We start from the raw sequence: 26,472 nt of genomic DNA on the forward strand, positions 1-26,472 counted from the left end.
TGGATTGGGGCATTTGTAGGCGTGTCTGAGTATGGGTTTTATAAGTGTAAGTGTGGGTATGGTTGATCTGAGTGTGGGTTTTATTAGTGTAAGTGTGGGTGTGATTCGTGAGAGTGTGGGTATGGTTGACGCGGATGTAGGTATGACTGGTGCGTGTGTGTTGTGATTGGTGTGATTGTGGGTGTGATTGATGTTACAGTGGATGCAGATGTTTCGATGTTAGTATGACTGGCCTGAGTTTGGGTGTGATAAGTGTGTGTGTGTGTGTGTGATTAGTATGCGTGTGGATGTGATCTGTGTAGTTGTGGTTCTAGTGGTGTGTGTGTGTGTGTGTGTGTGTGTGTGTGTGTGTGTGTGTGTGTGTGTGTGTGTGTGTGTGTGTGTGTGTGTGTGTGTGTGTGTGTGTGCGCGCGCGTAAGTAAATTTGTAAGTAATCAGAGTGATTTTAATTTTTAATATAACTGTGTGTAGTTGTAGACATTATAGTGAGTGGATTTTGTGAATTAGGATGTAATATTTGAAAGGCTTGAATGATGGGAGTGAATGAATGTATTGGCCAATTTCATTGAGTGAATAATTTCTCCTTCACTGCGTTAACCTTTTCCGTGTTTTTGGATCCTGCCAACCTTATAAGTTAGGATGTCGATGAAAGGTGAAGGATAAGGCATCATACGGATATAGTAATAGGTGGCATGCAGTACTTTGTGTTGTATATACTTGGATAGTGATGTAAGGAAGTGTATAACAGGAAATAAGTGTAGAAGGTTCGTAGGTTTCATTGATGTTTGTTGGTGTACAGTAGGTGACCACTCATTACGTGATCTGGTGTGAGATAGAGTCTGGTGGAGTAACTGTGCTGGAGTTTCCGGGTCCTCTCTGTTACGATGCCAGCGGTCTTTACAACTTGTTCAAAGTCAGCATCGTGAAATATGGTTAACCCTTCCCAAGTGTTAAGTGGTAAGATTGACGCTTGCACCTTTTCTTTATCTTTCTTACTCTCTCTTTATCCTTCTTCAACTCTGGGCATAGATGAACCAGCCCGTTCCGTATGGTTCAGCGACTCTGCCATGATGATGATTACGTTTGGCTTGATGTGATGATGACGATTGAGTTGATGACGTATACTGTTTTCTGACGGGTAATATGGGTGAAGACATTGCAAGTGGGTGGGCGATGGAGCTAGATGGGTGGGCGGGAGGCAGGCGGACATAGAAGTGGGTGGAGTGTGTGTATGCAAGTGGGTGGGTGCGTGGCAGGAGTCGGTGGAGGCTGAAGGAGACGGTGGAGGTCAGTGTGTGGGAAATGCTGGGGCATGGAAGAGGTAGGTGGGTGTGAGAGACGTACTGAGGGTGTGGGAAGGGAGGTAGGTATGCAAGATTAATGCGTTTGTGGAAAATGTTGGGGACACAGAGGAGATAGAAGAGGTAGGTAGGTAGGTTGGTTGGCGTGAGGGAAATACTATATGAGGGCTTCAGAAAAGAAGGTTGGTGTATGTGAGGTGAATGTGTGGGAGATGTGAGGGTAAGGAAGGACTAAGTTGACATGAGAGACATATAAGGGTGTGGGAGACTGAGAGGTATGTGGGGATTGGTGTGCGGAAGGAGGAGGATGCATGTGACGTGATTGTTATGTGAGGTAGTGAGCAGGTGTATGTTTCTTGGTATACAGTGGACGTGATGTGGACTTTTGTTTGTATGAGAGTTGTGTGAGAGCGAGAGATGTAGGCAGGTTAAGTAAGGTGTGTGTGTGTGTGTGTGTGTGTGTGTGTGTGTGTGTGTGTGTGTGTGTGTGTGTGTGTGTGTGTGTATGTGTGTGTGTGTGTGTGTGTGTGTCGGGTTCATTAAATTGTGTGAAAGTAATAATACATATCAGAATATGGAGTGTAAGTTTGGATGATGTGAGAGAAGGGTACGTAGTGATGGATGAGGCAGTGTAACAGTCAGGTAGGCAGATCTATATGGATGGGTAAGGCAATATGAGGGTGAGTGAGGTAGGTCTGTGAGAGAGGCTGAGGGAGTGTGACAAAGACTGCGACTATAGTTATGTAAGAGTGAGGCAGGCAAGTCTGCAAGGGTAGGTGAAGCAATATGAGTGAGTGAGGCAGGTTTCTAAGGATGGATAATTCATTGTCAGAGTGAGTAATGCAGGTCTGTAAAGGAGGACGAGAAAGTGTGAGGATGAGGATATGTGATGATGTGTAAAGTAGTTTGGACGTAAGTGAAATAGAGTGAGGGTAATTGGCATTGTAAAGCCGTGTAGGCAGGTCTGGGTGCGTAGGTGAGGCAGGTGTGGGAGAGTGGGTGAGGCAGGTAGATGTGGTGACCGTGGGGTTATGTACACAATGACACACACAATCCCAAGGAACATTGCCTAAACTTATTTTTATGTTGCTTCAGTATTAAGAGTTTCCCTTCCCCTGCTCCCTGCCACCACCCTACTTTTCTTTGATTACTCTGTACTCCCATCTCTTCTATCCACTCTTTAACCTCATTTCTTCTTTCATTCCTCTCTACTGCCTCTCCTTTCCACCCCTTACTCCATTCCTCCCACCTTCTAACCTCCCTTCACTCCATCCCCTAGCCCCCTTCTCTTCACCCCCCAGTCTTCCTCTACACCCTTATTATCTACTTTAGTGTAGTCCCGTCCCCTCTCTTTCTCAAGCTTAGATCCCCCTTTCTGCTCACTCCTTTCCCCCTCACTCCATTCCTGTTCCCCACTCCCTACAGCATTTTTTTCCCTCCCTAGTTCCAGTCTTCATTCTTCGCACTCCTTGCCACTTTCATTTTCACCCCCAATTCTGCTCTCCCTCCCAACCCATTCCTCCCCACTCCACACACCCCCACCTGTTCTTCCAACCCATTCTTCCTACTCCACACCCCCCACCTGCTCTCCCAACCCATTCCTCCTCATCCAATCCCCCTCACCTGCTCCCCCTCCCAACCCTTACCTCCCCACTTCCCACTCCCCCAGCACTCATTATTTGCCCCGCTCGCCGTTCAAGTGCATGACAAACAAATCCATGGCCAGGAGTTTTATATTTTGTTTTTTGGCAAGGTGGGTACTGAGTCATCACGTAAGGCGAATTATAATGATGGGTATTGAGTGGAGTGGCCGGGGTGCTGCCAATGGGAACCCGGATAACAGAGAATTATTAAGGGCTGTTTTCTGAGTGGCTTTGTTCGTGGCTTCTCTTCCTTAGCGATTCATTGTTATTATTCCTCATTATTCTCATTTATGTTCTCAATGCAAACTGTGCTGGTAATAACACGATATAACTAAAATACAAGAGACAGTTAAAGTGTAATGTAAAATAGATCTGTATGGAAAAGCTGCTACAAGGCGTTCCACCCCATTGACTTCCTGAAATTGTTGACTACACCTTCGCTTTCTGAATGTTAACCTATTCTCTGCGGTATCATATATATAATGTCTCTCTTCTCTTAATATCACTAGACTAGGTTTAATTAATTTCAGAGGAGGCCTTTCGTTGTAAATAACTTGTAAACTCTCGGTTACCTCCTTCAGTACAATTTATTATTATTATTATTATTAAAGCGTGAAAGATCCCTAGTAGTGAAGAACATGACCGTGAGATTCTTAACTAAAATGATGGGAGCGGTAAAGTTTTCCTTGATGGTTAAGTCGCTAATTCTTTCTCCACTAATGTCAGTCCGTCAGGCAGTCACTAGGTTGTACTCAGGTGTACCCTTGTAGTAATGGTTTTGTTGTCTAACTCCTATTTTCGGTACTTTAAATAGGGTGCCTAGGATTCAGAACCAGGAAGAAGGAAAACGCATAAGTAGAACTGTCAACAAGGTGCACAGCAAAAGTGGTTCACAAATCCTCTCTTCATCTTTAAAAATTCTTAATCAGTGAATGGAGGTGTGGTCTATTTTGCTGGACAGTGTGGTGATAGTCCTTCTGTCGGGCTTTCCCTGTTTCTGGATCCTACCTATCAGATACCGTATAATAATTCCATAATTCATTTACACGGCGGGGATTTCGGATTTAAAGTGACATCCTAGCCCACATAATTGTTAGTGATAAAGCAAGATCTGTGTGAGTTTTAACAGGACAAAGAATGTAAATGAACAGTATCTCTGACTTTACCTGAGTAACCCCTACACGAATTGACTTCCATACTCACAAACCAAATTGGACCCCACACATTTATCATCATTATCATCATCATCATCCTGACCTCTTTTTCTCACTGAAGGATAAGATGAAGAAAGGTCAGGGAACAAGGAAAATCCTAATAAAAGGAAAACCTAACAGCAAGCTCAGTTAAATGGGCCACACGTTCTTTTACTCACCATTCAGGCACCCGGAATCCTAACTCCACCTCTCACTATCCACACTTATGCGCTTCACATTATCAGTAAATTTTTGCATATTGAATCTCAGCTTCGTGTCAGTATCTATAGTTCATACGTTTTAACTAGATGGAGATAATTGTTCTTTTACAGCATATTTCACGTAGCTCAGTGGCAGAGAGAGAGAGAATGTTGCGCCTCTGCATCCTCCCCACAGCACTTCTTCGTGACTAGCACTATATTCTAGGGTTCACGTTATACCTCAGCATTCAAGTTAGAGAAATGGCAGTTTTACGCCAAGTTAAAGTGAACAGAGTATGGTTCTGTCAAGGTTAATTAGAATTGTGATATTGTAGGCTACTGTGATCCAGTCGAAGTGAAACAATATGCAACCCCTTCACTATTGCAGATATCCCTTTTTCTTAGTGAATGAAATCATCTGATGGTTGCAAGAATAAAGTAAAATTATTATTATTATTATTAGTATTATTATTATTATTATCATTATTGTGGCAGGTGGGGGAGCTCATCATCCGCTCACTCGATGTAGTGCTGCTCTCGAGTGACTACCCTTTCCTCTCTTCCTTCCTTCTTTCCTTCCTTCCTCTTCTGTCTTTCTTTCTTTCTTTCTTTCCTTCCTCTTCCTTCTGTCTACGGATGAGTGTAAATCAGATGGTTTCCTGTACACCAGGAAACCACTTACTACGCTGGGTGGTAACCATATAACCAACCAGTGGCGCCTGGTAGGTTAGTGGGTAATCAAGACGCTCCAGCCGGATTGAACCTGTGTAGGTTTATATCCAAGGGATGGTTGGGGTTTATTGCTCACATAATGTAACTCAGAGATGAGTGAGGCTGGTCACTCTCATCTTAAATGTCAGGACCAACTTGCATAGCTCCCAGGCTTCTACTCTCCTCATGGGGCAACACAGGATTAGATTATGTATATATATGTATTATTATTATCACCCTCCTTTAGATGGCGAAGCTATAATATTTTTGTCTGCTTCTGTGTGTGTGTGTGTGTGTGTGTGTGTGTGTGTGTGTGTGTGTGTGTGTGTGTGTGTGTGTGTGTGTGTTCCCATCATATGAACGGCTTGAGCTATCAACATGAAACCTTCAGGGTATCAAGATATGGCCAAAATCTTGGACGAGTTCGAAAATGGGCGCTCGGGGTGAAGGTCAAGGTCACCAAAATGGCTGCCAAAGGTAAACTAGTTTCTTATCGCTAGCCTATAGCACCATTTTATCTCATGAACGGCCTGAGCTATCAACATGAAACCTTCAGAGTATCAAGATATGGCCTAAATCTTGAACTTGGCCAACAGCATTTTCTGGCGGGCGATTAGCTTTCGGCTCCTGAATGCTAATCCTTCAGTATTATTATTATTGTTGTTGTTAATAATAATATTATTATTAGTGTTGTTATTGCAATTATTATTATTATTATTATTATTATTATTATTATTATTATTATTATGATCATCATCATCATCATCATCATCATCATCATCATCATCATCATCATTATCATCATCATCGTCTTTGTTATAGTTGTTGTCATAATCATTATTATCATCATCATCATCATCATCATCATCATTCAGGTTATTAAGGGGTTGCTGAAACTGACCTTTGCAGTGGCATCTAGCCTCAGTAAGCTGGGGATACTGATGAGTTTGCCACCTGAGGAGCCTAATATATGCTACTTCCCACATTCCGTTAATAGTAATGCATGGACAGCTTTCGCTCACTGTTTTACCGTTTTCTCCGATGGACATCATACTTCTTTCAGATTTTATTCAGTTTGGGACAGAATTTGCCAACTGAAGGTTTTATATATATATATATATATATATATATATATATATATATATATATATTATAATACAGGATCACGAAGCCAGCCATTCTCCAAAGTTCTCGAGGCCGAGGTAAAGGCCTTTTTAATGAGGGAATCGTGAGGATTACAGGAAACTGTAATTATTTTATACTTTTTTTCCCCACGTTTTGGAAGAATCTCACTTTACCAAGTTGATTCTTGTCTTACTGTCTTTCAAGTAAAGGAAGAAAAAAAAAAATCAAAATTTTCAGTAATGATTAAAATGACATCCAAGCTTCAGATACTGATCTGAAAAAGTAATCTTAAACGCAAGTGAGGTAGGCGAGACCACATCAGGGGTAGAGACAGGTGATCGGGAAAGGAGAGAGGGAAGTTAAGGTAAAGTAAAGTTATCTATACAAAGGGAAGATGGTTGGTGAGGCAGTTTATAGAAGGCAGTGGTGATGTTTGCCATCGAAGCCGGGTGACAGCAGCCACACCACACTACAGCTCTCTCATTCTGCCTCTTAGTATCAGCTTAATGAATCTCTTTACACGTGGTAATACATTTACATTTCATTTTAGTTGCTCTGTCCACCACATGTTCTTCAGTGTGTCAGCGCTACTGCTAATTTGAATATTGTAAACAGTCAAATATTCCCATCCGTTACACAAACATGTACTTTCATAACCCCCGACCCCTGTTCTTTCAACGCAAAAATGCACTTGCAGGGGAGAGAGAGAGAGAGAGAGAGAGAGAGAGAAAGAAAGAAAGAAAGAAAGAGAGAGTATAGCTAGAACATCAAAAATTTGGTGGCTCATGGTTGACCATTTTAGCAAACACATCATACTTATACGATACCAGAACACCATATTTTGGAAATGGTGTGTCCTTAATTCCCATATTACATGCATAGGTAGAGAGATGGTGTGATCAGGTTAAAGTTTTCATGCCCTCACTAATGGACAGCCTGTGTAAAAGGACTAAAATCGTCTGGTAATAGCAATAATAAACTACAGATGATGTTCTCAGGCTAAAGGGAGCAATAATAAACTACAGATGATGTTCTCAGGCTAAAGGGAGCAATAATAAACTACAGATGATGTTCTCAGGCTAAAGGGAGCAATAATAAACTACAGATGATGTTCTCAGGCTGAAGGGAGCAATAATAAACTACAGATGATGTTCTCAGGTTGAAGGGCTTAAGAGACTCCTACACATGCAACAGCCAGTCAGTGAGATGTAAGGGTTCATTCACATGTAACATCCAGCCACACGTTAGAGCATCCTGCACGTACAACAGTCCGTTGTGAGCCTTCATTGTATAATTCAGTCTTTTAACATTCTTTCTAAGAGAACGTCATTTTATATATACTATATTATATGTATATGTCAATAAATAAATAAATAAATAAATAAATATATGATATGTTTTATATGATAATGTTATTTCAAGAGACTGTTACTCAGCTCTGATAATATATATATATATATATATATATATATATATATATATATATATATATATATATATATATATATATATATATATATATATATATATATATATATATATATATATATATATATATATATATATATATATATATATATATATATATATATATATATATATATTGCAACAAGTGGGTTGGTGGAGGGTTAGTGCCCCTCCCCGTAAAACAACTAACTCAAAGTCAAATGGCCACCCCTTACGGGATTGTGGCGTCTGGCAATAGATAGATAGATAGATATATTGCCCATCTGCTGGTAGCCTAGTTAAACCGAAAATCATGTCCCTAGGCTGAAGGGCTGAATGGACTTCTACAAGTAAAAGTTTTGTGGAAAATATTTAAAATCCTTTACGTGCAAGATCCAGATGCGCTTTAGATCATCGTGCACATGCAGCGCTTGGGAAGTGTCACCATCTGCTCGTATGTCATTTTTAGTTGAAGCACTCAGATATGCATGACAGTCACTCACCTCCATGTCTCACACACACACCTCTCTCTCTCTCTCTCTCTCTCTCTCTCTCTCTCTCTCTCTCTCTCCTCTCCACCCGTTTTTCTTTTTTATGTTTTTTATATTCTTTCTGCTTATTTCCCATTTCCATTTTTCGTGTGTTTCTTCCCTTTTCTTGCCAGTTTTTCTCGAAATGCACTTTTTGCACATCGAAAATATTTTATCCTTCCCTTTCGTCAGTACTCTATCTTTACCGTTCTGCCTCCCCGTCCCCCTCACCCACCTTCCTCTTTTTTTTCCTCTCTCTCTCTCTCTGTACCTTCGCTACCCCGTCTTGCTTCACCCCCTCATCATAGTTATATCATCATCATCATCATCATAATATCATCATCATCATCATCATAATGTCATCATCATCATCATCATCATCATCAAAATCGTCATCATCTTCATCATATTGTCATCATCATCATCATCATCATCATCATCATAATCGTCATCATCATCATCATCACTTTAATTCTCCTGTTCATTCACCGTAGTTATTACCGCTGATAGTTTGCCTTTCATACTTCTGGTTTGCTGGAGTTGTTTTTGTTGTTGTAGTCATCGTCGTCTTTGTTGTCGTCGTCGTCTTTGTTGTTGTTACTGAGGTTTTTATTTATTTATTTTTTTTGTTCACTTTCTTCTCTTGCTCTTGTTTTTACTTCTGGTTTGTTTTCTCACGTGTCACTCTGCTTCAGCCTTCCTGTCCTGTCATCCCCATCCTGTCATTACCCTCTGCTCACTTCCCTTCCTTTCCTCTTCTTCCTCTCACACACACATCCTTTCCTTCCCTTTTCACACGTTTTCCTGATTTTCTTATCTTACGTCTCTCTCTCTCTCTCTCTCTCTCTCTCTCTCTCTCTCTCTCTCTCTCTCTCTCTCCACCTATTTTTTTTTCCTTTCTTACTTTCCTTCTTCTACTTTTCATTTCCTTTGTCAACCACGTTGTTGCTTTCCATTTTTTCTTACCCTTTTCATTATTTTTCCTTGTCTTATCTCTTTCAAGTCATTTTCATCTCGTTTCCACTTCCCCCTTTGCTTCACTTTTTCTCTTTTCATTTTCTCCACCTACTTTTTAACACTTATCTGTCAGCCTCCATTATGATCTCTCTCTCTCTCTCTCTCTCTCTCTCTCTCTCTCTCTCTCTCTCTCTCTCTCTCTCTCTGTCTCCTTCTCCCACCCTTACTTTATTTTCATATTTACTCTGAACACTTAGCCCCATTTTATCAATATCATTCATCCACTTAATGTCTTTCTTTTTTTTTTCAGTGCTTCCTATGCATTTCATTTTTCGTCGTCACTTGTCCCCATCTCTCTTTCCTCTTCTTCCTTCTTCCCTTGTCATTCTTTTACCTTTCTTTGCTCTCTTTCCTTGCATTTACCTAGCATTTTGTAGTACTACTGTGTCTTTTTCCATTTACTTCTAACTAGACGTTAGGTAGGTGCGACACTCATCAACTTAATTGATGTAGTGTTGCCTATCCGCCACTTTTGTCATTCTGTTTGTGTCTGCCCTCCTCACAGTCTACTTGACCCTTTCCTTCCTGTCATTTTTTATCACTCTTTTGTGTACTAGAGGTGGCTTTACAGTGAGTGACAAGCCAGACGGTTGCCTGTAGCCCACTAAACCATTTACAGTGGTGGGTGGTAACCATATAGCCAGATACCGGGGTGATGTACTGTAGAGCCTACTATGGTGCTTCTGTTAACTGGGTGGAAACGCATATGCGGCTTCCATCCAGGAACCAAACGTCCACACTTTTCCCCCCGTCTCGCTTTGGCTGTCAGTCACAAGGACACACTGATTCACTGCCTGGGACGGCCCTGCAGAGGCGGTTGCTTGCTTGCGGTTGATGGATCTGCTCGGCCAGAAAGACTAGGGTTGATCAACATCAGGAAGAGCTGTAGGTCATTTTTTTTTTTTTATGTTACTGAGACCTGACCACATCTCTTGGACCATAAGATATGTATGGTTTGTGTATCTCGATGACATGTAACCGACGGGCATTGTCTTCCTTGCATTCTTCTCTTGCCCTTCCCTTACCTCTCTTTTTGCCCTTTCCTTACCTCTCTCTTCTTCCCTCTTACTAACTTCTTGTATTTCCTCAGTTTCATTTCTTTTTCTCTCTTGACTCCCTCTTCTTTCCCCCCTCCTCTTCATTTCATTATCCCTAAGCACCATATGATTTGAGCTGATTTATGAACATCGTTACAGTCACGTAAGCATTAATTATCATTCTTGCTGTGATGGCTGGATGTACACGGGAATCAGTGATCAATAGTGTGCACGGCCCAGGTGTATTTAGACAGCCAGGTATGAGCCCTTGGTTCTCTCTAGCACTTGGTTCGTTTTAGTCTCTGGTTCTTGCTTTTTTTTTTTTTTTTTTTTTAGTTTTTGGTTCCTTTTTTTCTTTGCATATAAAAAAACTCCGAAGAACGTCATTTGTTTGCTTGTTTTCTTTCTCCCTTGCTGGCCACCAGATGGAGTTGCAGTTTGTGAGCCATACTACATGTTTGAGTACTGCTTGCCTACAACATTTCTTGAGGTTAATTTCATTCATTGAGGTGTATTAGCAGAAGCAGGGGTGTTATGGTGTGTTGGTGGTCTTCATAATGGGTAATGAAAAAACTATCATCATGAAATAGTAATTCCCATTTATGACTTTCCTAGACAGGGATTCGAACCTACAATGCTGTAATCACCAATTCAGTGCTAAGATCATTCGGTCACACCTCCCGCAGGTCCCAGCTGGCGGACGGGAGTATGAAAATCAGCATATTCCTCCACTTTCCATCTCAGGTAGAACGAAATTGTGCTGGTCGTGGCCCCAAACCCTCAAATTACTGAATCCTACACGCATCAATACCCCTGGAAGTGGGTGCCTCTACACACACCGCTACATTCTCAGAGGCGACTTTTCTGTGGTCACGAATGCTGAGACAACCGTGGCCCTAGAAGAGGTGAGGATAGAGGGGAGGACAGAAAGAAAGGGTGAGGTAGAGGTACGGTACTGACACGTAAGAATGGGTGAGAGAAGCACAGGAAAGAATATAGGTTAACGTATTTCACTCCCTCTCGCCTTACCCACTTATAACTAAGAAGCAGTCATTTAATATGTGGAATGAAGAGATGGAGAAAATGGCAGGAGGAAAAGGGAAAAGAAAGATACTAAACGACATAAGAAGAGGGTAGAAGGAATGAATAAAGGGAAGTTAATGTAATGTGTGGGAGGAGGAGGAGGAGGAAAAGGAGGAGGAGGAGGAGGAGGAGAAGGAGGAGGAGGAAGATGGCAAGAAAGAGGACGAGGAGAGGGAGTAGGAAAGCACTGAAACATACTGGAGAGCAGAGGAGATGTAGGGGGACAGGAATACTTTCGACAGAAAAGATCTCCACGCACTACGTATCGTTACTCAGTAGCGACGAGGAAATCAGTTCTCTGTTAACATTATTTATACCATCTCAGTTTGTTCTTCAGGCTGTATTAATTCCTTCCCGTTATTTTCTTGGCTTCTGTCTTTCTGCTTCATATTTTTCCATCTTCATCTCATGCTTTTACCTCACTTATTGTTTTTCTGTTTTCATTTTTTTTTTCCCGTTTCGACTTCACTCTTTTATTCTTCCCCCCTCTTTGTTCCCTCTCTGACCCCTCCTTGTTTGCTTCGTTTTTCTTCTCTAATTTTTTTTTTTTTTAATTTTCTACTTTTTAATATCCCCTTCCCCATTTTTTTTACGTTGTCGTCCTACCTCCTTCAGTATATATTTCCCGTTTCCGTATTTTTTTTCGTCTCCTACATGGCCTTATTTCCTTCAGCTATTTTGAAATCTTCTGTTTCATTTCCTCCTTATTTTTACCTGTGTTTCATTCTTTTTTCATTAGAACCGATTGTTAGTACAGTAGGCCTGTTGGTTCAAATTACTATAGGCAACTCCCGTCCAAGTGTAAAATAGGCCACAAGAGTGATGCAGAAGTCTCTCTCTCTCTCTCTCTCTCTCTTTCTCTCTCTCCTTTTGCGTTGCTTTTTTTTTTTTCCTCCAGAATCTCTCTCTTTCCACTTACATGTATTTTCCTCATTTATTAATTTTTCTTCCACTACTTCATCTCGTCCTTTTCCCCTCCCTTCTTCCACGATTTTCCTTTCTTTTTCTCCCCTTCCAGAGTCACTTTTTCCTCTTGATACTTTCATTTTCCTTCTTATTTTTCCCCTCCATCTCCTTTTATTACTTCCACTCCTTCCCTTTTCCCAGTTTGCATCTATTCTTTACACTACATTTTTTCTCCATTCACTATTTTTTATCTTCCACGTGTTTTTGTTTCCCTCTCACTCTCCTCTCAGTATACCCTCACTTCCTTCCACCTCTTCCTTTTCCCCACACCGTCCACTCATCCTTTTGCACTCCAGTTTTTCTGCAGTCTCCTTTTTTCCCTCCATCTTTTACATTTTTTCATAACTTCTTGTTTTTCCTTCCACCTCACCATTTTCCTAGCACCCCTTCCTTTTTCCCATCTTCCAATCATCCTTTTCATCCCAGTTTTCTTTCATTCTCATTTTCCTTCCGATGCACCTCAATTTTTCTCCATTCTTTTTCATTTTTCTACATTTTCTCCTCTTTTTTTTTTTTTTTTGCTCCATCTCTCCTTCACTCCTTCCACCCCTTCCCTTTTCCCACCTTCCACTCATCATCTGCACCTCAGTTTTTCTCCATTCTCCCTTTTCTTCCACATTCGACATCTTCTCTCATTTTTTCCTCCTCCATCTCTCCTTATGCACCTTCTACATATGTCATTTTTTCCCCATCATCTTCCCTTCTTTCCTTCCACCCCTTCCATTTTCCCAACTTCCACTCAACCTTAGCACCCCATTTTATCTCCATTCAATTTTTTTCTTCCACCTTCTACATCTTTCCTCATTTTTTTTTTTTCATCTTTATTTCCACCTTCCTTTTTCCACCTTCTACATTTGTCATTTCTTTTTTCCCATCAGCTCTTCTTCTTTCCTTCCATCCCTTCCTTTTTCCCATCTTCCTCACAGTCTTCGCATTCCATTTTTTCTCCATTCTCTTTCATCTTCCACCTTCTACATCTTTCCTCATTTCTTTTTTTTTTCGTCATCTTTCCTTATTTCCCCGTTCCTTTTTCCACCGTCTACATTTTTTCCTCATTTCTTCTCCCCCTCCTTCTTTCCTTCCACTCCCTTTCCATTTCCCACCTTCCACTCATTCTCTGCACCCCAATTTTCTGATCTCCCTCCTTGCATCTGATTAGGGGTCCTCGGCATCGCTCCTTGAACACAGAATACAGACTAGGGTGCTCCTTTTCTGTTTCTTTTGCCTTCTTTTTCCAGTCTTGATTCCTGCTTCTTAGAAATTCTCTCCCACGTTTTTTTAAAGTTTATTCTGTTTCTTTAATGCTGTTGTTCGTGTATTTTTTTAAGACAGCAAAACTCAGTGGGTTTGGCTTTCGTGAGAAAGAGAGAGAGAGAGAGAGAGAGAGAGAGACGCTGCCGCTTATTCCAGGTATTTATCCGTTCAACCTGAAGACATCACATATACTTTTTTCTTAATTTTCCAAACGATTATATTACACTAAGGCACAATTTTTGGAGCTGAAGAAAGTACATACAACGTCGATTAACCCCTTCAGTACGAGAGATCTTTCTTAAGTTGAGTCATATCTGGAGACAGCAAAAATATACTTAACCCTGACGTTACCGTAATGAAGGGGTCAAGACTGTCTCATATTCATACGTTAATGTGATCACTTTATACACACCCTCTTGCAGTCGCGTCTCCTGCAACCTTGGTACTCGGGGTCGAAATCTAAGTGGCACTGGAGCTATCGTAACACCTCTTCCTTAGCGATTTATTCTGGGCATAACGCTTCAGTATGTCGATATTGAAATGATACGGTACCCTACAAGAGAGTGTTAAGGTGTAAAATGCAAAATAAATCGCTAACGTAAAGGTGCTAAAGAAGCCTCCCGTGCCACCAAGAATACGTCCCTCAGTCTCTTAGCCCCGTCTTCTCATCGGTTAAGGAAGCTCCCTAGCACTTTTTCCTAGGCGATTTTAATTATTACACATTACTTTCCTCTCTTCTGTGGTATTTAATTCATTATAATATCACCGTATTCATAAGTAAAGTACAAAATTATATTAACCGGCCGTATCCAAAAATAAATCTCTAAGGAAGAGGTGTTAGAGAGCTTTCTTAATTGACGTGAATACGGGCCCTATGCTGCATCACGGCCTTCAAAGCAGCCGCCACTCAGCATCTCAGGCCTTTATCTTGATCTGTATTTTTCACCTTTTTTCTTTTCTTTCACAAGCCCCATGCCTTTCAACGCCCTTCTTCCTTTTTTCTTTCCTCTTTCACTTACATGCCTCCTCCTCCTCCTCCTCCTCCTCCTCCTCCTCCTCCTCCTCCTCCTCCTCCTCCTCCTGGATAATGCACCCTGGTCATGACGCACCTTGAGACTAATTCCTGATGAACTCCGCCTGCAAGAGGATTATTTTGAGACGCTTCTGATCTGGCCTGAGTGGGTGAGGGAAGGGAGGGGAAGAACGGGAGGAAAGGAGAAGAGGGGAGGAGGAGAGTGGTGAGGGGAGAGAAGGGGAGGGGAGGGGAGGGAGGGAAAAGAGGGGAGAGAAGGTGGGGTATCTTGAAAAAGAAATCGTATGTGTAGTGAGAGAGAGAGAGAGAGAGAGAGAAACAGAAGAGAGAGGGGAAGAGTGGAAGGTGAAATGAGAGGTCCAAAGAAGGATATGGTATATGAAGGAAGTTAAGGAGAAAAAGGAAAAAAGAAAGAGGGTCGGAGGGAAGAGAGAAATGAGCTTGAAAAATAGAGAGGGGTAGAGATAATGAAGTATATGAAGTAAAGGACGGAGAGGTGTGAGAACGCAGGGAAAGAGAGATGTAGATAGGGGATAGTAGATAGTGTGAAGAGAAATGAATGGAAAAGAGGATGGATTGTGAAGAAGAGGTGTTAAGAAAAGAAGAGGTGCAGGGATACAGAACGGGAAGAGGGAATACGGGAGAGAGACTAAAAAAGAGGAGGGAATGCAAAGAAACTACAGATGAAAGGAACCCAACTGACCTATTCAGAGGTTATTCGCTGGATTACAAGCAAGTTGAAGTACAGATCTAACCTATTGATATGAAAAAATTACAGAAAACGGAAAACTATTCATCCCACCCATCCCTCAGGGATAATAATTGGTCTGAAAAATGTCTGTTTTGTTTCTCAAGGTATTCTTTTGAGAAAACAACAAAATACAACCGTAATTATCTGTTATTTATTCCTTTGCGTACTCGTCGACCAAGAAGAAACAAAATCTTTTAGTCAGGCCGTATATGTTAAGATTTTAAATGTATGCAGCTTTTGCTTCCAACCCTAACTACGATTTCAGGCAACTTATTCCAGTGTTCCGTTGTGAGAATAAGATTAACATATATTTTCAGCCTTTGAATTGAATCTTCTATTTCTGATTTTTATTTTATTACTTCTAATAACAATACCCTTCAGTATTTCGACTACATTTTCGTTTCCGATGCTGTTAAGCTTATTTAGTCATTAATACGTGGATTGCATATCTCAGTGGTTTGCATCTGGAAGGAAATATGTTTAATTTCATCCTAGAGGTTTCAGTGATGGGTCAAAATAATAGCTACTTGCAGCACCCTCCTGAGTTTTTCGTCATGCTTTGTAACCAGTACCGAACACAGTATTCCATATGTTGTCTAACTAGTGACGTATCAGGTTTAGAGATTGTCAGGTGTTTTGCATTCCAATGAACCTTAGCATCTTATTAGCCTTATTACATGCTGCTGTGCTGTGTGTGTGTGTGTGTGTGTGTGTGTGTGTGTGTGTGTGTGTGTGTGTGTGTGTGTGTGTGTGTGTGTGTGCGTGTGTGTGTGTGTGTGTGTGTGTGTTTTCATCATTACTGCTTATTCCTTGATCTTTTTTTTTTTTTTTTTAATCTTTTTTTATTTATTTATTTTTTTTTACTTTCTACTATGGCTTATCAAAGATTCGATGCTTTAAGAGGCAGCTGATCTGGATATGCTGATTTATTAGGATCGACGTTCTCCAGATGTTTTAAAACTTCTTATCCCTTCACTTTATCTGCTGACAGTTATCGTCACTTGATGCTAAGAAGACAAATTGTAGTGTGGGTATGTTTTATGAAAACACCGTTAAAAGATTAGTGAAGTACCGAAGCTATTGGAGTGAGGAGAAGAGGGCAGTGTAGAGGGGAATGGCAAGAGTGGAGATGATGATGGGTGGGGTGCAGAGGAGGAAGAAATGATTGTGTAGAGGAGTGGAGTTAGAAGAGGTGTTGAGAGAAGAGTGGGATAGGGAAGGAAGGCGAGAGGGTACCAGCTGGGCAGAAACTGCGAAAAGGAAACGAACGGGATGAGGATTATGAAAAAAAAATAAATCTCTCTCTCTATCTATCTATAGCCCGACGCCCTAATCCCGCAAAGGGTGGCCGCAGACAAAACGCCTCCAAGTCGCTTTGTCATCCACCATTTGACTACAGTCCCCACAACTCACTCACCCCTCCCTCATATAATTCTCATCTCCATCCCTCCACCTCATCCTCGGTCTACCCCTCCCTCTCCCTCCCTCCACCTCACCTGCATACACCCTCTTAGTCAGTCTTTCATTCTCCATTCTCTCTACATTTCCAAACCACCTCAGTGTATTTCTCCTAATCTTCACAACCACATCCACATCCACCCTACAACGTTCCTTCACTTCTTCATTCGTCAACCTGTCCCTCCATGTCACTCCACATGCTCCTCTCAAGTAACTCATTTCCACTGCTCTCACTCTTGACTTGTTCCCCTCTTGCAAGGTCCACGCCTCGCTTCCATACGTCAGGGTAGGGATCACAATACTATCATGCAGTGACTTCTTAACTTCCATACTCACCTCTCAGTTTCTCATCACTGCTTTCAGTGAACCAACAATCTTCCTTCCCTGCTTTACCCTTTCACGCACTTCATCCCCCAACGTTCCATCCTTACTCATCACATTACCCAAGTACTTGGATGCACTCACATTCTCCATATCCTCACCATCCGAACTCACTGTACATTCTGTGACTTCATTCCTCTCAAACACCATAACTTTACTCTTGTTTACATTAACTTTCAGATTCCTCTTCCTACACACTGTCTCAAATTCATTCACCAAACCTTGCAACTCCCATTCATCTTCATTCAACAATACTGTATCATCAGCAAACAGCAACACCGGAATCTTCTAAATCTCACTCTCATTCATTAGAGCCACCCCCACATCCACTGCCCTACCTTGCACCTCCTTTACAACCCCATCCATGTATATAAAAAACAGCCTTGGAGACATCACACTACCCTGTTTCAGTCCCACATTGAGATCAAAGAACTCATTCAGCTCACCATCCACTCGCACCATAGCCCTAGCTCCTTCGTACATACTCTTCACAGCATTCAACAATTTCCCCTCCACTCCAAATATTCTTAATACCTTCAACATACCTTGCCTATCTATTCTGTCATAAGCTTTCTCCAAGTCCATGAAAGCATTATACACTTTCTTTCTCTTCTCTAGATAAGACAAAGAATTGAAGATTATGAACACAGGAAAAAAAAAAAAAAAAACGAAGAGAAGGATGATGTTGGGGAGCGAGGAGGTGGAGGAGGAATGAGAGACAGTTTAAATGGAAATTGGTAGTTACTAGGCGACATAATGCAGAATAAGTGAAAGAATTAAGCCTAGAGATATATGAATGGACGAAGAAGACACGGAAAGGAATGAGACTGCGAGAGAAGGAGAATGAGATGGGTGAAAATTGAGAGATATCAATGAAGGCATTAAAATGAGTATGAATGACGACAGGATTAGAGAAATGAGAGACTGACAAAGAGAGGAGTGAAATAATAAGCATAATGTGTCAGGGCATGTGTACATGAGTTAAAGAAGGTTTAGAAATTTTCACATAGAAAGTGAAGATGTTAAGATTGAATTAAAGAAGAGCCTAATAAATTAAGAATGTAGCGAACAGACAAGAAGAGGAAGGAGAAGAATGACGGAAGAGAAGTGGAGAGGTATCCGTGGGTGAAAAAAGCTTTAGTTAAAGAGTGGATGGAGATTTTGAGACACAAAGAATGGATATTACTACTAAAGTGCAAATAAGATTGTGGGTAGCAAACAGAGAAGACGAAAGATGAATTTTGCAAGATGACTGGAGAGGTATCGGGAAGTGAGCTAAAGGAATTGATTAAAGGTTGGATGAAGAAATACTGATACCAAGTGAAGAAACTAAGATTGGAAAAGAAAAGAATAAACGTCAGAATGTGGTAAGAAGACAAGGTAAGGAGTAGGACGGAAGGCTGAAGAGGAGTGGAAAGTTATCATGGAATGAGCGGTGGAATAAAAAATTTGACGAATATTTGCTGATAACCAAGAGAGGGAATTATTGAGGTTAGAACACGCATAAATAAAAGGAGAGAGACCAGTGGCACAAGAGGTATCAGGATGTGAGAGAAGGAGTTGGTTAAAGAATGGGTGATGATGAACAGATATTAAGCAAAGAATTAAGACGAGTAAGAGGAAATAGTAGATGTTAGTATGAAACCGAGGAATGAAGTGAGAGGAGTGACGGAAGAGGAGTGGGCAGGCATCGAGAGAGTGAAGGAGGGAGTTGGTTAATGAGTGAGCGAGTGAGTGAATAAGTGAGAAGGGGATCAGCTAATGAGATCTGATCAGGTACTCCGGCACACCTGTGGTTCATCTCACGGCAGGAGCCTAACACTTAGATGGAGTTCGCCGAGGTCTTGATTACAAACTGAATAATTCCGTTCTTGGGACTAAGATTTATTTAATTAAGTTGCCGATTATTCGTTTTCTTTAGGATGTGAGCATCAGTCCTCCGATTTTTTCAGACGGTGTTCGAATTTCCAAATGACTTTTTTTTTTTTTTTTCTGGCACTAATATTACTCTCTTCATGGCGAACTATATGTGCCATCCGTATTCCATTGATTCCTGTGGTAGCTCTTCCAAACTGAATAAAATAGTCCAACACTGTCACATGAATGGGCTGATGGAGGTTGTGTCTACCTCCTTCAGCCCGGGCATGTCTCACCAAGGCGTTAACCAGAGGAACAATTAGACGTCCTTGGGTAGAAGGGAATAAACCTTAGTTCCTTTTTTCCGCATTAAAAGACTTAGACTTTTCTTTGATTTACTTAGTATTTGATTCTGTGCTGCACTTTAAAGCCAACAGTTCGGAGCATTATTACGCCTCCACATTTTTCAGTCTAAACTGCATTTACATGGTACGCATATTAAGCATGATACTGTATTACTGTGAACAACTGATGGTGACGTAGATAGGCCTGGTGGTATGTATGCTAGATCGACCTATTGCTGGGGAAGGGGACAATTTTGGGATTTGAATTTCGTTACAGCAGTCTTGACTAACCATCTGCAAGACCCACCAACGTGTCGTAAAAATGCCACCTCTAATACCTTCACACCAGTCCTGAATACGAAAGCCCCGGCATGCATTCAGTATGGACGGTGAGTATTAGTGTTGAAGCGGTGGCATTTGAAGGTATGACACGTAGGAGGACTGCTGCGTCTTGGAATGAACTGGCAGGTAGTCAGAAACGGGAACAAGTAGGCTAAGGGTTCCGTTACCTGAGTACCAACAATCTTCCCACACACCCAGTAGATGACACCACATACCTTCAAAGTTTTATTTTAACGACGTGTTTTGTAGGTAATAATTGCCACCACCAGAAGAATTTATTCAGCTTTGGAGAGACTTTTTGAGATGAAGGAATTCTGTATAGCCTTTATTAACCCCTACACTTCCAGATATCAGCCCTACGTTGAATTAAACAGTCTGAAGAGAGAGAGAGAGAGAGAGAGAGAGAGAGAGAGAGAGAATGAAATACAGAATAACGTCACTGAATATTAGGGGATCAGTATGTGTTTGTGTATGGGTGTTTCTTCATCTTTTATAGACGATGTTATTAAAGGAGGGGGCGATTATTTGTGTCTCAGGACGGTTTGTTTCTTCTCCATGTCAGTCTAACACTTGCACACAGACTGCTCCCCTTTACTTCTGTCCTCCTGTGTCCCCTCTCTTCTCATCTGCAGCCCTTTCTCCTCTTACTAAACTCCTTTCCTTACCTTTCCTGTCCCTTCCTTTTATTCTCTTCCCTTCCATGTCCCTCCCATCCCATTTCCTATCCATTCCTTCCTTATCCTTTCTTCCCCTTCCCATCTCTTTTCATTTGCAGTTATTACCCGTCTCTCTCTCTCTCTCTCTCTCTCTCTCTCTCTCTCTCTCTCTCTCTCTTTCCTTTCCTTACCGCTTCTCTCCCTTCCCTCTCACTCGTTGCATCTCCTTTCTACGTCCCATCCTTCTTCCTTCTCTCATCCCAATCCTCCTCCTTTCTTCTGTCCTGTCTTTACGTATCTGCATTGCTTACTGCTTATCCTTAACCTTCCATTCCCTTCCCTTTCATTTCCTCTGTCCTTTTCATACTTGTCATGATTTTTTCCTTTTACACCCCTCATACCTATATCACACCTCCATTCCCATCATTGTGTCTTCCATTTTCCCCCTCCCCGTCTCTCCTTTCTCCATCCCCGTCTCTCATCCTTCACTCTTTTTGCGTCCTTGTTCCTTTCACTGTTTTATTAATCCTGTTTGGCCCATTATATCAATCTCAATCAGTCCTCTCCTTCATTGCCTTCTCGCTCCCTGTTCTTTTTCTGTGTACGAATACTTTACCTTTTTCCTGCCACACCGCATAACCCATTCTACTGTACAAGACCCTTCCCTCTCTTCCTCATTTCCTTAATTTTCGTCTCCCATCTCCTCTGTTCCTTTTCTTTTTCATTTCCTTCCCTACCCACCCAACCCTTTGTTATTCACACCCTGATTTAATCTCCTTCCCTCTTCTGCCTTGTTCCTCTCTTCTGTGTGATATCCCTCCACTCCTATGCTTGCTTCTATCCCTTACTTCCTCCCCATGTCCCTCCCACCCCTCTCTATCCATTCCCTAAGATACGTCTCTTCATCTCCTAGTCTCTTTCTCCTTTTCGTCTTACTCCCATTCCCACAGCACCTGCAGCCTCTCTTCCTCCCACTCTCCCAGTCCCTTCCCACCTTTCTTTCTCTTCCTCACTTGTTTCCTTTCTCCCTGTTTTCATTTTCACCTTGTCATCCCTCTCCACCCTCTTCCCTGCCCTACCCTCTTTCCTACCGCCACCCTCATCTCTGCCCCCAACCCTTCCTTTACGACACATTCTGCCCCTTCCAGCCCTGTCTTATATTTACGTCAGATTTCTTCCTTGCCCTTTTTTCTTCATTTATATCTCTTCTCTCTCCCATTCCATCCTTCTGTATTTCCTCTCTAGTTTACCTTCTTTCCATAATCTTCCCCTCACCCCACTTACTCCACCACCTTCACCTTCTTATCTCTCTTTTCCCCTTTTTCTCCCTACCTACGAGAATTCCTTTTTAAAGGCCTCTCCTACCCTTAACTATCCCCTCTCTTGCTTCTCTTTCCTAGTCTTTTTTTCTCTCCTATCCCTGTCTCTTCCCAGCCCCCTTCGTTATCTCGCCTCTCCCACACCATCATCGTCCATCCACTCTTCTATGGATTTCCCTACATATCCCCATTTTAAACTTTTTTTTTCCTAATCGTCCATTTCTGCCCCTATTGTCACTTTCTTCCTTTCCCTCGTCTCCCCTTCTTTGTCCTGGTGTCTTTTCTCCTCATCCCATCCCCCTCTCCCCGTCTCCCTCCCTCGTGCTCTGTCGTAGTCCCTCTTCTCCCAGTTTCCCACCTCATAAGTCATTACCTCCGCTCTTTTTCATATACTTCATTTTCCCCCTCCTCATCCCCCTTCTCCATCTGCTATTTCTCCCACCCTCTCCCGTCATCCTCCTTCCTCAGTCCTAATCCATCCTTGTCACCTTACTCATTTTCATGCCTCTTCCCTCTTCTATCCTTTTTCTCTCTTTTATTCCGTTATGTCCTATGCCTCTCCCTCCCTCCCTCCTTTTTCTGTTCTGACCCCTTTCTTTTCCTTATCCCTCCTCTCACATCATCCTGTTCTGTCTCCCCTTCTCATCTCTAGTCCTCTCTCTCTCTCTCTCTCTCTCTCTCTCTCTCTCTCTCTCTCTCTCTCTCTCTCTCTCTCTCTCTCTCTCTCTCTCTCTCTCTCTCTCTCTCTCTCTCTCTCTCTCTCTCTCTCTCTCTCTCTCTCTCTCTCTCTCTCTCTCTCTCTCTCTTCTTCATTCTCTCTCAGTGTCCCTTTTTCCCACTTCTCACCCTTACTCCCTTCCCTCTTCTCTTCTCTATTCCATTTCCTACCTTTCCTTTCCCTCCTCCCCCAGTCTCCCACACCCTCGCACATTCTCTTTCGTAGTCCCTTTTCATTCTCTCCTACTTCCACTCTCCACCCTGTTTCCTCCATCCTCTCACGCTCCTCTTTTTTTATTCATTTTTCTCCCTCACATTTACATCCACCCCCCTACCTTCTGATACCTAACCCCCTCCCTCCCGCTATTTCCACCCTCCATCCTTACTCCCTCACCTCCCACTTTTGTTTCCTAATCCCTTTTCGTCGTTTCCTCCCCTGCTTCCACCCTGCACCCTTCTTCCCTTACCACCTCCTCTTAACTTCCACCCTCCATCCCCCTACTATCCCACCGTCCCCTCACCCCTTCTGGCCACCTGATCGTCACACCCACCCGCCTCATCCGCAAACATGAGGCCAATTACCACCCCAGGAGCGAATCCAGCCTGCCCCGATGTCCATAGCGATGCCGGGGAGGAGGGGGATGCAGGGGACGAGGTGGGGGACACTGAGAAGGAAGGAAGATAGGAGAGCGTTGGGAGAGGAAAGGGGGACATGGGAGGGGGAGGAAGGAGAAAGATGGAGGAGAGGGAAGGGGGAGAGGGAGCATTGGGAAGGGACAAAATGAGGATACACCTACCCTTATACCAGTCAGTCTGATGATGTATTTATTCCTTTATTTTTCCTTGTTTTCTCTAGACGATATAAACCAACTAGTGAAAGCTCTACAGTACAGAAGTGGTCACTGGAGGCTATACGAGTCTCTCCCCTCCATGTCGCAAAGTCTCCCTGAAGCAGAATAACATAGTCTGAACATGGTAAGAATAAACTAACAAATTCGTCACTAAGGGGGTTAATGTACCCATAAACTGCCTTCTGTGTGCCTTGAATGTCGAGTTGTAACAGGCGATTGTCACTGGAATATGGTATTAGTCATGAAGAAGTCCAATGGGAAAGATGTAGAGCCAAAGTATCGTCATATTCAGAGATTTTGCTATAGGAAAGAGAATGAAAAGGGACAAAAATTCCGCCAAGTTTGAGTCCGATTACTTTTTTCTTTTTTTAGTGAATGCATGCTGCCATCAGACTATTTCCATTCAACTTAACAAGAACCTTTAGTAATGAAGGGGTTAGTGAAGGCTAAATCTAATCCCATCTGTTCGAAAAGTCCATCGTGAGCTACATAATATCGTCAGGATATACCAAGAAGAAAATATATAATTTACGTCCTCGGCCTGAAGGGGTTAATATTAAAGATAATGAAAAAAATAACGAGGAAGGAGGGGAGGGAGAAGAACGGAGAATAAAAAAAGAGGAGGGAAAACGGGCAGCACAAAAGGTACAGGAAAGGAAAGGAAGGGGTGCGACGGGGGAAAAAGAGGGTATGGGGAAAAGATAAGTCATGGAAATGGTAAGGAAGAAGGTGGTCAACGAGACAAAGCAGGAGCCACAGGAAGGGAATGAAAGGGATGAGATTGGTGAAAGGAAGAGACAAACATGGAAGTGAGAGGACACAAAAGACTGGAAGGTATGGGAGTAGGTGAATGGAAGGGAGGACAATAACCAAAGAGGGAAGAGAACGGATTGTATAACGTAATGGTGTTAGTGAAGGGTGAGGAGGAACAACGATTGAGAGGAAGGGAGCAGGAAAGTATTGTGCAGGAAGAAAGGATATTGAGGAGCAAGGACAGTGGAAGGGGGATTGCGAGAATGGGAAAGAAGAAAATGAATGAGGGAAAGAATGATAGAGGGAGCAGTGAAAGTGAACATGACAATGGGAAAATATGAAGTGGACAGAGACAGTAGGTGGGAGGGGGATGGAAGATGAAGAGGCGGGCATATGCCGTCGCTGGTGGAGGAAGGGGGACAGGGAACGGTGCATATGGGTGGGGACGAAGGGGATGGAGAGGGGGAATTATAGACTGGGCAAGAAGGAATATGGAAAGCTAGGCAGATTGTTAGTGGGTTGCGAGGTGGGTCGGTAGAAAAGTGCATGTATGTGGAAGAAGAGATGGGGAGAGGGGCATATTTTAGCGGAGAGGGTGGTGAGTGATGGGGAGGAAGCAGATAGGTTAATGGGAGATGGGAGAAAGGAATAGGAGAAGGTACGAGAGGTGGACGATGGGGATGGGGACATGTAGGTCGGGGAGGAGGGAGGGAGATGGGAAAACAGGAGGGGCATTGAGAACAGGTGCTCGTAGGGACTGGACACTTCAGGTGGAGAAGAATAGCACACACACACACACACACACACACACACACACACACACACACACACACACACACACACACACACACACACACACACACACACACACACACACACACACACACACACAGGAAGCTTGGGACACGGTTAATGGACTTGGTATGAGGGCTACACACCGACCACTGGGAAATGGACACCAAACCCCTTCAGCCCGAGTTCAGCATATTTATTTTTATTCATGATCTTTCCATTTTTTTTTATATGATGATAAACTTTTTGAACTGTCCTATCCATCCATTTCTTTGCTCAATTATTATTATTATTATTATTATTATTATTATTATTATTATTATTATTATTATTATTATTACTCTTATTATTGTTGTTGTTGTTGTTGTTGTTGTTGTTGTTATTATTATTTTTATTACTATTATTATTATTATTATTATTATTATTATTATTGTTATTATTATTATTATGTTCACTCTCATCTTAAATGTCAGGACCAACTGCCTAGCCCCGGGCTTCTACGCTTCTCATGGGGCAACGTAAGATTGGATGATGGATGGATGGATTATTATTATTATTATTATTATTATTATTATTATTATTATTATTTTATTAATTAATTAATTAATTTCAATTTCTTCCTTCCCGGCATGCATCATTTTGCGTCCCCTTCATACCTTACTACCTTGTCTAGTACAGGTGTGTTTTTCCTAAACAGAAGAGTCAATTTTTAGCAGCAAGAATATAGTAATAAAGGCCATCCCCGAGCTGAAAACTTAAAGGACACGAGTATATACACCTTATGATGCCCGTACACTGACGAATTAGGAACTTGAACACTCGGACACTAATAAACGAACAGTACTTCTATGCACGTCTACCCAGATATTTGAAGAATTTGTGACACTTCATGACACGAGAGAATGAAATGTATGATCCTCAGAGATTGACGAATTGGAAGCCTAGGTTAAGTATGACATGGAGAGGAAGGCGCTTTGTGACCTAAGGACACTAAACACGAATGAATAAACTACGTACCTCAAGCTGGAAGAATTATGGACTTAGGCACTTTAGTACGGGAATACATAAATGCTTAAAGGGAAATGGATCAGGAGCATGGATAATTTTAGGAAACGAATATTCATTAGATTTCACGACGCTCAGAGGTGATAGGGTTGGGGATTTAGACACTTCTGGACACGAGTAAGCTGAATCACTTAATGAAACGACCGAACTTGAACACTGAGAATACGAAAATTGGATCTTTGATTGCTATTCTTAAAACCGATTCCGCCAATGGAAAGAAAACACGCCAATTTTTTACGTCACTAATGGACCACACGAGAAGGGGAGGAGTGGGGAACGGCATTTGTTTTTTTAACTTCACATCTGATTGCGTTACGTAACGTGGAATGCAGGTTACGCTCCCCACAGGTGTTCTAAAAAGGAGCATCAAATTTTCTTTCGTTTCTTTCTCCCCCTCAATTTGTTATGAAAATACAGTAATTTTTGTGAGGCCCAGAGGCATGCGAGTGAATTGCAGGAAGTACTGCAGCTTTGGTCAGAATCACAGACGAACCAGTGGGTCATTGACACTAAGCAGGTAAACTCCATGAAGTTCGGAAAGAGAAGTGACTAGTAAATGATGTGAGAGAGGAAGGGGGCACGAAGGATCGGATTAAATAAGGTTCAGATGGAAGAAGAAAAAGGCTTAATGTCTGTAGGTTGCGCAA

This window comes from Coenobita brevimanus, chromosome 111, assembly GCF_032717465.1.
Source record: "Coenobita brevimanus isolate Jiangsu-jjx chromosome 111, ASM3271746v2, whole genome shotgun sequence".
NCBI lineage: Eukaryota > Metazoa > Arthropoda > Malacostraca > Decapoda > Coenobitidae > Coenobita > Coenobita brevimanus.